Source organism: Phyllobates terribilis, unplaced genomic scaffold (assembly GCF_046119375.1).
Source record: "Phyllobates terribilis strain yellow unplaced genomic scaffold, ASM4611937v1 Scaffold_1__5_contigs__length_1240528914, whole genome shotgun sequence".
Taxonomy (NCBI): Eukaryota; Metazoa; Chordata; class Amphibia; order Anura; family Dendrobatidae; genus Phyllobates; species Phyllobates terribilis.
Genome location: NW_027362761.1, coordinates 690542393 through 690559680, shown reverse-complemented (window position 1 = coordinate 690559680; position 17288 = coordinate 690542393).

Below are 17288 nucleotides of genomic sequence, written 5' to 3'. Positions count from 1 at the left end.
TGTTGCTCCCTAAAGAATAATGGGCCACATAATGCTACATATAGAATAATGGACCCATACATTGCTCCATACAGAATAATGGACCCCATATATTGCTTCATACGGAATAATGGGCCCCATGTAATGCTCCATACAGAATAATAGACCCTTTATATTGTTCTATGCAGAATAATGGACCCCACATATTGCTCCATACAGAATAATTGTCCCCATATAATGCTCCATGCGGAATAATGGACCCATATATTGCTCCATACAGAATAAAGGACCCATACATTGCTCCATACAGAATAATGGACCCCATATATTGCTCCATACAGTATAATAGACCCCATATAATGCTCTATACAGAATAATGGACCCCATATCTTGCTCCATACAGAATAATGGACCCCATATAATGCTCCATACAGAATAATGAGCCCCATTTAATGCTCCTTACAGAATAACGGGCCTCATAAAATGCTCCATAGAGAATAATGGGCCCCATATAATACACCATACAGAATAATGGACCCATATATTGCTCCATACAGATTAATGGACCCAATATATTGCTCCATACAGAATAAGGGACCCATATATTGCTCCATACAGAATAATGGACCCCATATATTGCTCCATACAGAATAATGGACCCCATATATTGCTCCATACAGAATATTGGGCCCCATATAATGCTCGATGCAGAATAATGGACCCATATAATGCTCCATACAGAATAATGTACCCCATATAATGCTCTATCCAGAATAATGGACCCCATATATTTCTCCATACACAATATTGGACCCCATATATTGCTCCATACAGAATAATGGACCCCATATATTGCTCCATACAAAATAATTGACCCCATATATTGCTCCATACAGAAAAATGGGTCCCATATATTGGTCCATACAGAAAAATGGACCCCATATATTGTTCCATGCAGAATAGTGGACCCTATATATTGCTCCAAACAGAATAATGGGCCTCATGTAATGCTCCTTACAGAATGGATCCCATATATCGCTTCATACAGAATAATGGATCCCATATAATGCTCCATACAGAATAATAGACCCCGTATATTGCTCTATACAGAATTATGGACCCCATATATTGCTCCATACAGAATAATAGACCCCATATATTGCTCCATACAGAATAATGAACCCCATATATTGCTCCATGCAGAATAGTGGACCCCATATATTGCTCCAAACAGAATAATGGGCCTCATATAATGCTCCATACATAATGGATCCCATATATCTCTTCATACAAAATAATGGACCCCATATAATGTTCCATACAGAATAATAGACCCATATATTGCTCCATACAGAATAATGGACCCCATATATTGCTCCATACTGAATAATGGACCCCATATTGTTACGGGTCTGGGAGGCGGAACCTCTGTGCAACTATACAAGGGGGCAGTCCTTGTAAGGAAGCGGGTGGCTCCCAGGGAAGACGGGCAGGTAGTCACGGCAAGTGACAGGGACAGTCTCTGGGTAGAGGAGCAGGTAGTCACGGCAAGTGACAGGGACAGTCTCTGGGTAGAGGGGCAGGTAGTCACGGCAAGTGACAGGGACAGTCTTTGGGTAAACGGACGGGTACTCACGGCAAGTGACAGGGACAGTCTCTGGGTAGAAGGACAGCAGGCAGGTGGCTGGTGAGCGCTCCCAGGTGAGCGGGCGAGAGTCTCTGGACGGGCAGGTGGTCACGGCAAGTGACGGCAGAGCCTCCAGGTAGGCTAGCAGGCAGGTAGCAGGTGAGCGCTCCCAGGTGAGCAGGCAAGAGTCTCTGGACAGGCAGGTGGTCACGGCAAGTGACGGCGGAGCCTCCAGGTAGGCTAGCAGGCAGGTAGCAGGTGAGCGCTCCCAGGTGAGCGGGCAGGCTGGTCCATAGACAGACTGACAGGTGTCGGAAAGCAGACCGTCGGACCGCAGGCTTGCAAGCAGGTAAACGGATATCAGGCAGGTATCAAGCAGGAATATGGCAGGTAACTGGCAGGTAACAGGCAGGAATCCGGCAGGTGACTGGCAGGTAACAAGCAGGAATCTGGCAGGTGACTGGCTGGTAACTGGTAACGGGACCTGAGGGCTGAAGCAGAGTGAAGGCTTTGCAACAACATTGCTCGGGCACCTCCATCTTGGAGGAGGTGCCTTAAATATGGGAGGTCCTCCGGCAATTGGCTGGGGACTCCTTAGGACGGCGCGCGCGGTCCCTTTAAGAGAGGGGGAGCGCGCGCGCCCTAAGAACACTGCCGGGGAAGGAGCGCGTGCCGGAAGCAGCGGGGAGAGAAGCGCAGGAGGACGCCGCGCCAGGAGCGGGGAGGTGAGAGGGACGGCGTCTCTGCCTAGTACGGGGCAGAGACGCCGATGCTACACATATATTGCTCCATACAGAATAATGGGTCCCATATATTGCTCCATACAGAATAATGGACCCCATATAATGCTCCATACAGAATAATAGACCCTATGTATTGCTCTATACAGAATAATGGACCCCATATTTTGCTCCATACAGAATAATGGGCCCCATATAATGCTCCATAAAGAATAATGGACCCATATATTGCTCCACACAGACTAATGGACCCCATATATTGCTCCATACAGAATAATGGACCCCATATATTGCTCCATACAGAATAAATGACCCCACATAAAGCTCCATACAGAATAATGGACTCCATATATTGCTTTATACAGAATAATGGGCCCCATATAATGCTCCATACAGAATAATGGACTCATATATTGCTCCATACAGAATATTGGACCCCATATAATGCTCTATACAGAATAATGGACCCATATATTGCTCCATACAGAATAATGGGTCCCATATATTGCTCCATACAGAATAATTGACCCCATTTATTACTCCATGCAGAATAGTGGACCCCATATATGGCTTCATACAGAATAATGAGCCCCATATAATGCTCCATACAGAATAATAGACCCTATGTATTGCTCTATACAGAATAATGTACCCCATATTTTGCTCCATACAGAATAATGGGCCCCATATAATGCTCCATAAAGAATAATGGACCCATATATTGCTCCACACAGACTAATGGACCCCATATATTGCTCCATACAGAATAATGGACCCCATATATTGCTCCATACAGAATAAATGACCCCACATAAAGCTCCATACAGAATAATGGACTCCATATATTGCTTTATACAGAATAATGGGCCCCATATAATGCTCCATACAGAATAATGGACCCATGTATTGCTCCATACAGAATATTGGACCCCATATAATGCTCTATACAGAATAATGGACCCCATATATTTCTCCATACAGAGTAATGGACCCATGTATTGCTCCATACAGAATAATGGACCCCATATATTGCTCCATACAGAATAAATAACCCCATATAATGCTCCATACAGAATAATGGACCCCATATATTGCTCCATACAGAATAATGGACCCCATATATTGCTCCATACTGAATAATGGACCCATATACTGCTCCATACAGAATAATGGAGCCCATATAATGCTCTATACAGAATAATGGACCCCATATATTGCTGCATACAGAATAATGGACCCCATATATTGCTCTATACAGATTAATGGAAACAGGTATTGCTCCATACAGAATAATGGACCCCATATATTGGTCCATACAGAATAATGGTCCCCATATAATGTTCCATACAGAATAATAGACCCTTTTTATTGCTCTATACAGTATAATGGACCCATATATTGCTCCATACAGAATAATGGGCCCTGTATGTTGCTCCCTAAAGAATAATGGGCCACATAATGCTACATATAGAATAATGGACCCATACATTGCTCCATACAGAATAATGGACCCCATATATTGCTTCATACGGAATAATGGGCCCCATGTAATGCTCCATACAGAATAATAGACCCTTTATATTGTTCTATGCAGAATAATGGACCCCACATATTGCTCCATACAGAATAATTGTCCCCATATAATGCTCCATGCGGAATAATGGACCCATATATTGCTCCATACAGAATAAAGGACCCATACATTGCTCCATACAGAATAATGGACCCCATATATTGCTCCATACAGTATAATAGACCCCATATAATGCTCTATACAGAATAATGGACCCCATATCTTGCTCCATACAGAATAATGGACCCCATATAATGCTCCATACAGAATAATGAGCCCCATTTAATGCTCCTTACAGAATAACGGGCCTCATAAAATGCTCCATAGAGAATAATGGGCCCCATATAATACACCATACAGAATAATGGACCCATATATTGCTCCATACAGATTAATGGACCCAATATATTGCTCCATACAGAATAAGGGACCCATATATTGCTCCATACAGAATAATGGACCCCATATATTGCTCCATACAGAATATTGGGCCCCATATAATGCTCGATGCAGAATAATGGACCCATATAATGCTCCATACAGAATAATGTACCCCATATAATGCTCTATCCAGAATAATGGACCCCATATATTTCTCCATACACAATATTGGACCCCATATATTGCTCCATACTGAATAATGGACCCCATATATTGCTCCATACAAAATAATTGACCCCATATATTGCTCCATACAGAAAAATGGGTCCCATATATTGGTCCATACAGAAAAATGGACCCATATATTGTTCCATGCAGAATAGTGGACCCTATATATTGCTCCAAACAGAATAATGGGCCTCATGTAATGCTCCTTACAGAATGGATCCCATATATCGCTTCATACAGAATAATGGATCCCATATAATGCTCCATACAGAATAATAGACCCCGTATATTGCTCTATACAGAATTATGGACCCCATATATTGCTCCATACAGAATAATAGACCCCATATATTGCTCCATACAGAATAATGGACCCCATATAATGCTCTATACAGAATAATGGACCCCATATATTGCTCCATACAGAATAATGAACCCCATATATTGCTCCATGCAGAATAGTGGACCCCATATATTGCTCCAAACAGAATAATGGGCCTCATATAATGCTCCATACATAATGGATCCCATATATCTCTTCATACAAAATAATGGACCCCATATAATGTTCCATACAGAATAATAGACCCATATATTGCTCCATACAGAATAATGGACCCCATATATTGCTCCATACTGAATAATGGACCCCATATTGTTACGGGTCTGGGAGGCGGAACCTCTGTGCAACTATACAAGGGGGCAGTCCGTGTAAGGAAGCGGGTGGCTCCCAGGGAAGACGGGCAGGTAGTCACGGCAAGTGACAGGGACAGTCTCTGGGTAGAGGAGCAGGTAGTCACGGCAAGTGACAGGGACAGTCTCTGGGTAGAGGGGCAGGTAGTCACGGCAAGTGACAGGGACAGTCTCTGGGTAAACGGACGGGTACTCACGGCAAGTGACAGGGACAGTCTCTGGGTAGAAGGACAGCAGGCAGGTGGCTGGTGAGCGCTCCCAGGTGAGCGGGCGAGAGTCTCTGGACGGGCAGGTGGTCACGGCAAGTGACGGCAGAGCCTCCAGGTAGGCTAGCAGGCAGGTAGCAGGTGAGCGCTCCCAGGTGAGCAGGCAAGAGTCTCTGGACAGGCAGGTGGTCACGGCAAGTGACGGCGGAGCCTCCAGGTAGGCTAGCAGGCAGGTAGCAGGTGAGCGCTCCCAGGTGAGCGGGCAGGCTGGTCCCTAGACAGACTGACAGGTGTCGGAAAGCAGACCGTCGGACCGCAGGCTTGCAAGCAGGTAAACGGATATCAGGCAGGTATCAAGCAGGAATCTGGCAGGTAACTGGCAGGTAACAGGCAGGAATCTGGCAGGTGACTGGCAGGTAACAAGCAGGAATCTGGCAGGTGACTGGCTGGTAACTGGTAACGGGACCTGAGGGCTGAAGCAGAGTGAAGGCTTTGCAACAACATTGCTCGGGCACCTCCATCTTGGAGGAGGTGCCTTAAATATGGGAGGTCCTCCGGCAATTGGCCGGGGACTCCTTAGGACGGCGCACGCGGTCCCTTTAAGAGACGGGGAGCGCGCGCGCCCTAAGCACACTGCCGGGGAAGGAGCGCGTGCCGGAAGCAGCGGGGAGAGAAGCGCAGGAGGACGCCGCGCCAGGAGCGGGGAGGTGAGAGGGACGGCGTCTCTGCCTAGTACGGGGCAGAGACGCCGATGCTACACATATATTGCTCCATACAGAATAATGGGTCCCATATATTGCTCCATACAGAATAATGGACCCCATTTATTGCTCCATGCAGAATAGTGGACCCCATATATTGCTTCATACAGAATAATGGACCCCATATAATGCTCCATACAGAATAATAGACCCTATGTATTGCTCTATACAGAATAATGGACCCCATATTTTGCTCCATACAGAATAATGGGCCCCATATAATGCTCCATAAAGAATAATGGACCCATATATTGCTCCACACAGACTAATGGACCCCATATATTGCTCCATACAGAATAATGGACCCCATATATTGCTCCATACAGAATAAATGACCCCACATAAAGCTCCATACAGAATAATGGACTCCATATATTGCTTTATACAGAATAATGGGCCCCATATAATGCTCCATACAGAATAATGGACCCATATATTGCTCCATACAGAATATTGGACCCCATATAATGCTCTATACAGAATAATGGACCCCATATATTGCTCCATACAGAATAATGAACCCCATATATTTCTCCATACAGAGTAATGGACCCATGTATTGCTCCATACAGAATAATGGACCCCATATATTGCTCCATACAGAATAAATGACCCCATATAAAGCTCCATACAGAATAATGGACTCCATATATTGCTCTATACAGCATAATGGACCCATATATTGCTCCATACAGAATAATGGACCCCATATATTGCTCCATACAGTATAATGGACCTCATCAAATGCTCCATACAGAATAATGGGCCCCAGATATTCCTCCAAACAGAATAATGGACCCCATATATTGCTCCATACAGAATAATGGACCATATATGTTGCTTCATACAGAATAATGGGCCTCATAATGCTCCATACAGAATAATAGACCCATATATTGCTCCATACAGAATAATGGACCCCATATATTGCTCCATACAGAATAATGGGCCCCATATATTGCTCCATACAGAATAATGGACCCATATATTGCTCCATACAGAATAATGGACCCCATATATTGCTCCATTCAGAATAATGGACCCCATATAATGCTCCATGCAGAATAATGGACCCCATATAATGCTCCATACAGAATAATGAGCCCAATGGAATGCTCCATACAGAATAATGGGCCCCATATAATGCTCTATACAGAATAATGGACCCATATATTGCTCCATACGGAATAATGGGTCCCATATATTGCTCCATACAGAAAAATGGACCCCATATATTGCTCCATACAGAATAATGGGTCCCATATAGTGTTGAGCGAACATGCTCGACACTGCTCGGTACTCGCCCGAGCATCACGCTACTCGGGATGTTCGGCGAGCACCGAGCATTTCCGGTTTACTCGGGCGGGAGCTCGGGTCTCCGCCCTGCATGTTTGGCGCTCTTTACAGAGCCAATGAAAATGCAGGGATTGCCAGCCAGTCACTGAAATGCTGCAGCAATGTTGGTTGTGGGCATTACAGTGATAGGCTGGCCGCACAGCGTCACCTCGAGTATTTAAAACGGGGCGCCGCCATCTTGGACACAGTCGCTCCGGTTTAGACAGTGTAGGGACAGCGCTGCTGATTTAGGGAGAGATATAAACTGCAAAATAGTTAGTGTAGGGTCTGTAAAGGCTGCCAGAACAAACCAACAGTCCTTTTCAGGACTAATATCCATCCCAGATACCAGGCAGGCAGGCTGTATAGGAGACACAGTGGTTATACCAGCAAACGCTGCATTACAGTCCTGTGTGCTCCTGTTGCTGAAATTGCTGGACTTAGCACCAGGTGTCGGGGGCCAGGAAAAATCCTTTTTTTTTCCATCTAAATCCTCCTTTTTGTTTCCTCCTTCACACTGTACAAATACCCGTCTTATTAACCTTTTGGTGTGTCCCCCCTCCCCCCCCCCAAAAAAAGCGTGTCTCTGATTTTTCAGACACAAATATAACTGTTGAAAATTGTCTGGTGTAGGCTAGAGAAACTGAAGTGTTGTTTTGCACTTCCACGGTTCAAACCTCTGTATTATTCATTTTGGGCCATTTGTATCTAAAAAAAAAACAGTTTGAGTGTGTCGCTCACTGTTCAGCCGCAAATATCTCTATTTAAAAAAGTGTGGTATACCCCAGTAAACAATAACTGTGGTTTTGCCATCCCACGGTAAAAAATCTCTATTGATCAGCTTTTGGTAGTTTTTTCCGTAAAGAAAAACAGTAGTGTCTCCTGACTGTTGTGACACAAAAATATATCTGTTGAAAATAGTCTTGTGTAGGCCCGACATCCCAGTGTGGTTTCACAGTTCCACGGGTCAAATCGCTGTACTATCCAGTTTTGGGCCTTTGGTATCTAAAAAAAAAGCAGTTTGAGTGTGTCGCTCACTGTTCAGCCGCAAATATCTCTATTTAAAAAAGTGTGGTATACCCCAGTAAACAATAACTGTGGTTTTCCTCTTCCATGGTTCTAATCTACTCTTTATTACCCTTTTTCCATTGATAGTGCAAGTGTAAGCTATTTTACTTAATTTACAATGGGCAAGGCGCGTGGCAAGGGACGTGGAAGTGGACGTTCTGGTGATGGTTCGTGCAGAGGACGGGGCCGTGGCCAAGGTGAAAATGTGCCACAACCAACAGCCACATCTTCTCGCTCCCACTTCTTGACCGAATTACTAGGGAAGCACAGAACAACACCAGTATTGAGAACTGATCAGTGTGAACAGGTTATTAATTGGATAGCAGACAATACTTCCAGTTACCTGGGCACCACCACCTCCGGTCTGTCTTCCACACGGTCAACTCTTAGTAGCCGTGAGTCTCGACCGCATACTCCTCTTCACCCTGATGCTCCTTCCTCCCACCATGCCGAGTGTCGTCAGACAGCAAGTGATCCCACACTTGGACACTCTGAAGAGCTGTTCACTGGTCCATTTCCATATTTGGGCCCCTCGCCTGAAACGCTTGAAGTGGTGGAAGAGGAGATCCCATGTTGCGATGCCCAAATATTTGAACAGCCACGGCCACAGGAAGTCGACGTTGGCAATCTGTCACAAGAGATGGACGATGACGAGACACAATTGCCAGGAAGTGAGGAGGAGGATCGTGGTGCGCAAGTGGAAGAGGAGGAGGTGGTGGATGATCTAGTAACTGACCCAACGTGGAAGGAGGACATGCAGAGTGAGGCCAGCAGCACACAGGGGGAGGGAGGCAGAGTACCCCAACAGGCAAGAAGAAGCAGTGTGGTGGCCGCAGACAGAAGGCAGGCAACCGTTCCCCGTAACACCAACACGAGGGACGTTGCCAGTACAAGCGGTAGGTCTTCCAGAGTCTGGAATTTTTTTAAAGACTCTGCTGATAACCCCAAAAAGGCCATATGTTCCACCTGCCATGCCAGCATCAGCAGGGGTGACAAAACTACCAGCCTGACCACCACCAGCATGATCAGGCACATGGCAGCAAAGCACCCGACTTTGTGGGGCGAAACGCAGGGTCCACGACCAGTGTCAGCGAGTGTCACCACTGCTTCTTCCACTGTTGTGCGTGCAATAGAACCCCCTGTTGTGTGTGCAAGGCAATCCCCTGTCCACACTGCATGTAAAGATGCCCCCTCCTCTCAGTCTTCACTTGTTATGGCAGTTTCTCAAGAAACAGCATCAACGTCCACGTCCACGTCCCACCGCAGCGTTCAATTGTCCATATCCCAGACCTTTGAATGAAAGCGGAAATTCGCAGCTAACGCCCCACAGGCCACAGTCCTAAATTCGCACATTTCACGACTGCTTGCATTGGAAATGCTGCCTTTTAGGCTGGTGGAGACGGAATCCTTCCGCAATCTTATGGCGGTGGCCGTCCCTCGGTACTCGGTCCCCAGCCGACACTATTTTGCCCGGTGTGCCATCCCCGCACTACACAATCACGTGTCCCAAAGCATCTGCCGTGCCCTCTACAACGCAGTTACTGGGAGAGTCCACCTGACAACGGACACGTGGACAAGTGCTTGTGGCCAGGGACGGTACATCTCTCTGACGGCACACTGGGTAAACATAGTGGAAGCCGGGACCCAGTCGGACCTTGGGACGGAACACATCCTCCCCACACCGAGGATTGCGGGCCCTATGTCAGTCAGAGTTGCCCCCACAGTGTACAGCTCCTGCGCATCCTCCTCCTCCTCCTCATGTTCAGCCTCCATCTCAGATATCACCACATCAGTTACAAGCTAGAAGCATTGCAGTACTGCCTCCGCCAAGCGGCAACAGGCTGTGCTGAAACTCATAAGCTTAGGTGATAAACCTCACACTGCTTGTGAGTTGTGGACAGCTGTGAAAGAGCAGGCAGATCTGTGGCTGAGACCTCTGAACCTACATCCCGGCATGGTCGTGTGTGACAATGGCCGTAACCTGGTGGCGGCTCTGAGGCGAGGTGAGATCACACACGTACCATGCCTGGCTCATGTGCTTAACCTCGTGGTTCAGCGGTTTCTTAAATCGTACCCCGAGTTGCCAGATCTGCTCGTGAAAGTACGCCGCCTGTCAGCTCATTTTCGCAAGTCGGCTACAGCTTCCGCCGCCCTTGCTGTGTTGCAGCAGCGTTTGCAGCTTCCAGCACACCGACTGGTGTGTGATGTCCCCACACGTTGGAACTCTACCCTTCACATGTTGCAAAGGATTTGTGAGCAGAAGAGAGCAGTTGTTGAGTACCAGCTGCAACAAGGCCGTCGATATTCAGGTCAGACTCCACACATAAGACCTCAGGAGTGGACCTGGATGTCTGACATATGTACCATCCTGACAAACTTTGAGGAGGCCACCAAGATGGTGAGTGGCGATGACGCCATCATTAGTGTCAGCATCCCACTTGTCTGTCTTTTGCAACGCTCTCTGCAGAGAATTAAAGAGGAGGCATTGCAGCCAGAGTATGATGAGATGGATCAAGAAGCCGTAGCGGGCGATTACACACATCCCAGCCTCATCTCATCCCAACGTGCATTGGGGGACAATGAGGGAGAGGAGGAGGAGGAGGAGGAGGAGGAAGAACAGGATCTGCTATCATGCGTTGTAGACGGTAGTACCTGTACAAGTGTCATACCGTCGGTTCAGCGTGGGTGGCCTGAGGACAGAGGGGAGGAGGAAGAGGAGGAGGAGGAGAGCATAGTCAGTCGTCATCTTGCCCGTTACCAGTCCGGCACGCATGGCTGACTTTATGTTACGCTGCCTTAACCGTGACCCTCGCATTGTTAAAATGTTGGGTGACAGTCATTACTGGTTGGTGACACTTGTAGACCCCCGCTACAAGGAGAACTTTCACTCTCTTATTCCTGAGGTGGAGAGGTCTACAAAAATGGGGCAGTACCAGAAGGCCCTTGCTGCAGAACTCTTAAAAAAATTCCCATCTGAACACGCTAGCGGCAGAAGTCACAGTTCATGGCCCAACCAAGGCGTACAGGCGAGAGAGATGCAACTCCAATCCAGCAGAGGCAGAGGAACACTGTCAACGTTCTGGGACAGTTTTCTGACACCCGCCCAGCTTAAAGGCCCTGAGGCGCGGGGTACTCTCACAAGGAGTGGAAAGTTTCAAAAGATGGTGAGGGAGTACCTTGCCGATCGTACCAGCGTCCTCCGTGATTCCTCTGTGTCTTTTAATTATTGGGTATCCAAGCTGGACACTTGGAATGAACTCGCTCTGTACGCCTTGGAGGTCCTGGCCTGCGCTGCCGCTAGCGTGTTATCGGAGCGTGTTTTTAGTGCCGCTGGGGGAATTATAACTGATAAGCGCACTCGCCTGTCAACTGACAATGCTGACAAGCTGACCCTTATCAAAATGAACAAGGGCTGGATTGGGCCAGACTTCTCATCACCACCAAATGACAGCAGAGTAACATAAAGTCAAATCCACTGTGTTATTTCGGGAGGTGTATTCACATGCACCGCTACACACCCACACATGGGTATACGCTTCCTCGTTTCGGCTGTTTTATCTTCTTCTCCTTATCCTCAGCCTCCACCACCACTATACCACCAGGGTGCCAGTATTGCAAGTTCCTCCGTCCTTATTTTTGGCAGCTTTTGCTTGCAAGGCATAAGCAAATACTATGGGACACCCACTCCCCAATAATGGAACTTATGTTTGTAATATGCTGTACTGCATGGCTCTTGTAAGGGGCATTGCAAGTTGCTCCGTCCTATTTTTTGGCAGCTTTTGCTTGGAAAGCATAAGCAAATACCATGGGACACCCACTCCCCAATAATGGGACTTATGTTTGTAATATGCTGTACTGCATGGCTCTTGTAAGGGGCATTGCAAGTTGCTCCGTCCTAATTTTTGACAGCTTTTGCTTGGAAAGCATAAGCAAATACCATGGGACACCCACTCCCCAATAATGGGACTTATGTTTGTAATATGCTGTACTGCATGGCTCTTGTAAGGGGCATTGCAAGTTGCTCCGTCCTATTTTTTGGCAGCTTTTGCTTGGAAAGCATAAGCAAATACCATGGGACACCCACTCCCCAATAATGGGACTTATGTTTGTAATATGCTGTACTGCATGGCTCTTGTAAGGGGCATTGCAAGTTGCTCCGTCCTAATTTTTGACAGCTTTTGCTTGGAAAGCATAAGCAAATACCATGGGACACCCACTCCCCAATAATGGGACTTATGTTTGTGATATGCTGTACTGCATGGCTCTTGTAAGGGGCATTGCAAGTTTCTCCGTCCTAATTTTTGGCAGCTTTTGCTTGGAAAGCATAAGCAAATACCATGGGACACCCACTCCCCAATAATGGGACTTATGTTTGTAATATGCTGTACTGCATGGCTCTTGTAAGGGGCATTGCAAGTTGCTCCGTCCTAATTTTTGGCAGCTTTTGCTTGCAAGGCATAAGCAAATACTATGGGACACCCACTCCCCAATAATAGGACTTATGTTTGTAATATGCTGTACTGCATGTGACGCGCCCCCTGGGCCGTGTGTACACGTGTGTGGGATACCCGGTGCCGGGTCTCTGGGGTCTGTAGTCTCCGTGGCGGTGACCCGATCCCGTGGCTCAGGCTGGTCAAACCAGTGGCAGTCTTTCTTAGGTTTTGAGGTTAATTGTCCAACTGCGCCACCCGTGGATTGCGGTCAGGGAGTACCACCGCTGCGAGGCAGACCGCTGAGGCTGGTGTGTGCGCAGCATAGAATGGGATAACTCCCCTCGGGAGGAGTATAGCCTCAGGGCAGTGAGTGTGGATGATGGGGGTGATCGTGCACGAGCGCAGCAGGAATGACTCAGAGTCTTTGCAGTGCAGTTCAGGGTCTTTACTGATGATTATAAGGTAGACCCTCCTGGGAGTACTGGCTAGCATAAGAGGCCTGGTCAGTCTGTGAGCAAGCAGGAGTTCCCCTGGCCAGGTGGAGTTGTAGGCCTCCCCGTCTGTCTGCACTCTTCCTGGCTACCTTGTTGTAAGCGGGTAGAAGTAGCCCACGTCCCTGAGTGTACCGTGTAGTGCTCACCCGTATGGCTGGTGACTTGGGGCCTTCTGTTAGCCTCCGCTCCACGACGGCGGTGCTGGTCCCTTGCTTGTGACTGAGCCTCCGGGCTTTTATGGCCAGAGGACCTGAAATCCCCTGCCGGCTGGTTTCTGCTGCTGGATATATAAGTCCTCACAGCTTCGGACTCCTGTGTCCGGTTCCTATTGTCTTCTGCCAGGGCGAGCTCTGCTCAGCTTCCAGCCCCTGGTCTTTAGCTCCTAGCTCCTACAGAGCTCCTTGCTGTTACTTTCCCTTGCTCTCACTCTGACTCTGACTGTTCTCTAACTCACTCAACCCCACCCCAGATCCAGTTTATAAGGGCAGAATTCTCCCCTCCCAGGACTGGGGCAGGAGGATGTTGCATGTTTAAGGGATCCTGACCAGGAAACCTCCCACTTGCTCTCCGACGTAATATCTCTATTACTGTGGTGACCAGACCCCTGGGGTGCCACACATGGCTCTTGTAAGGGGCATTGCAGTTCCTCATAATTTTTGGAAAGCCTTCCCTTCACTGCTTAGGCCAACAGTGCACGGGAGACCCAGTTGCTATAAATGGAAAAAAAGGTTTAGTTAATGCCCTCTGACCTCCATGTCATTTCCAAGGGGCATTGGAGTGGCTCGAAATTTTTGGTAGGCATTGCACTCACTGTATGCCCTATAACTGTGTAGCCGAACTGCTCCTTTTGTTACAGAAACATATCCTACAAGACATATCTGGTTGACTGGCCTGATATTGATGTGAATGGTCCCTGTTCCTCCTGCTCTTTCTCCTTTGCCACCATCTCATCCATCATTCATCACCTGAAGCTTTGTTTTAACGGGAGTCATAGAACTGGGATAGTAGCAGGAAAACATCCAGCAATCCTCGGAGGAGGTAGGATATGCGCCAAAACGCGGACCACCTCAGGCCTAGCCGCTACTACATACATGCGCTTGCATTCCAAGGAACAGAAAGCTAAGGAGGTGGATGGCCTCATGATTATGAATAATTTACTCGTTGTGTAGGAGGCCGACCACTGCTGCTGTCTACCTTCTGAACTTTGTGTTGAAGCCTGATTGACCCAGGACCCGCAATCCTCTATGTCTGGAGGACGTGTTGCATCCCAGTGTCCAACTGTGTCCCGGCTTCCACAATATTAACCCAGTGTGAAGGCGTCAGTGAGATGGACCATTCCTGGCCACATTCACATGTCCACGTGTTTGTGGTTAGGCTGTCCTTCCCACTAAATGCACTGGGGAGGGCACAGGTAATGTTTTGGCATGCGCGCTTGTGTATAAGGCGCACCGGGACAAATAGGGGCGGCTGGGGACCGTTTATGGACACCCGGCCACCCCCACGCGGCTGGGGACTGTGTGTGGGCAGCCAGCCGCGGGGCGGCTGGGGACCGAGTATGGACACCCGGCCGTCCCCTGGCGGCTGGGGACCAAGCGTGGACACCTGGCCGCCGGGCGGCTGGGGACTGAGTATGGATACCAGGCTACCGACGCAGCCATGACGTGGTGGCCAGATTCCACCTCCACATGCCTAAAAGGCCCAACTTCAAGTGCAAGCAAGCTAGCAGTATGGTATTGCAGCCCGGGGGTGGGTGGGTGGCAGGCTGCATACTTGCGCTTGTATTGCAAGTTATGGGGGAGGTACAATTGAACACTGCCCTGGGACAAGGACTTGCACGGGGATAGTTGCAAGTCTGCATCTTCTGATGCGGCAAGGATCACTTCTGATGGGCACACTTTTAGGCAGTGACCTGGGTGTCAGAGATGCTTCCAGGGGTCTTCCCCATACTGTTCCCATGTCTTTTTAGCACTGTATGCATGTGTCACACAGCACATGGCCTGATAAGGTTGTAAAATGTTAAAATGACATTTCCCGGTGAATGCATTTGTCACGGTTGAAAGCAATACAAACGTGCAAAAACGCATAAAAAATGCTACTTGTGAACATAGCCGAAGGTGTGGAGGAGTATTTTTGTTTTTGGTTATTTATTTTACCTTATACACAAGTCTTTACCCTGGAAAGGATGTTCCTTAACCCCTTTCCGACCTGGTCAGTAATAGTATGCACCAGGTCGGGAAGGCCGGTTCAGCGGGGGCTCCGGCGGTGAGCCCGCACTGAAGCGAGCACATGTCAGCTGATTATTGGAATCGCAATCCACCCGCGGCTGTTAACATGTTAAATCTCTGACAGTGGCAGAGACTGGAGACTATAGAAGCAAGCAGAAAGTGTAAAAAAAAAGTTTTTAAAAATATTAAAAAAATAAAAAATATATAAAAGTTTAAGTCACCCCCCTTTCGCCCCATTCAAAATAAAATATATATATATAAAAAAAAAACAACACATACATATATTTGGTATCGCCGCATTCAGAATCGCCTGATCTATCAATATAAAAGAAGAATTAATACAATCAGTAAACGGCGTAAAGAGAAAAAAATTTTAAACGCCAGAATTAATTTTTTTTGGTCGCTACAACTTTGCAATAAAATGCAATAACGGGCGATCAAAACATCGGATCTACCCCAAAATGGTATCAATAAAAACGTCAGCCCGGCACACAAAAAATAAGCCCTCACCCGGCCCCAGATCCCGAAAAATGGAGAAGCTAAGGGTCTCGGAAAATGGCGTCATTTTTTTTTGTTTTTTTTAGCAAGTTTTGGATTTTTTTTTCACCACTTAAATAAAAAAGAACCTATACATGTTTGGTGTCTATGAACTCGTAACGACCTGGAAAATAATGATGGCAGGTCAGTTTTAGCAATCTGTGAACGTGGTTAAAAAAGGACCCAAAAAACAACTGTGGAATTGCATTTTTTTGCAGTTTCACTGCACTTGGAATTTTTTTCCCATTTTCCAGCACACGATATGGTAAAACCAGTGATGGTGTTTAAAAGTACAACTCGTCCCGCAAAAAATAAGCCCTCACATGGCCATATTGAACGAAAATTAAAAAAGTTCTGGCTCTGGGAAGAAGGGGAGGAAAAAAGGAAAACACAAAAACAGAGAGACCCATGGTCGTTAAGGGGTTAACATATTTCACAGGAAAGCACTTTCAGTTTCGTTTTTGAACGTTTTATTGTGAGCCTGTAAAAGTGGCTTAATACCTCTGCCCACTTGTTGACAGCAGTGACCTGGGGGTCAGAAATGCTTCCTGGGGCGATCCCCATGCTGTCCCCATGTCATTTGAACACTGTCACTATCGTTTTGGGCACTTTTTAGGCTTTCTAAAGACTGCCGGGGGTGCCGCCGCAAAAATGTTCGGGTCTCCCATAGACTAACATTGGGCTCGTTGCTCGGGTCGAGCACCCGAGTATCACAGTGAGCTCGGCCCGAGCTTCGAGCACCCGAGCATTTTAGTGCTTGCTAAACACTAGTTATCAGTCATTATACAGGGGGAGGAGATGAGCTGTGATACCACCTATTGTGAATGGTGGGTCCCCCTGTGTTATCTACTGTATAAAGAGGTGTTATCAGTCATTGTACAGGAGGAGGAGGTGAGCTGTGATATCACCTATTGTGAATGGTGGATCCTGTGTAATCTACTGTATATAGATGTGTTATCAGTCATTGTACAGGAGGAGGAGGACGTGAGCTGTGATCTCACCTATTGT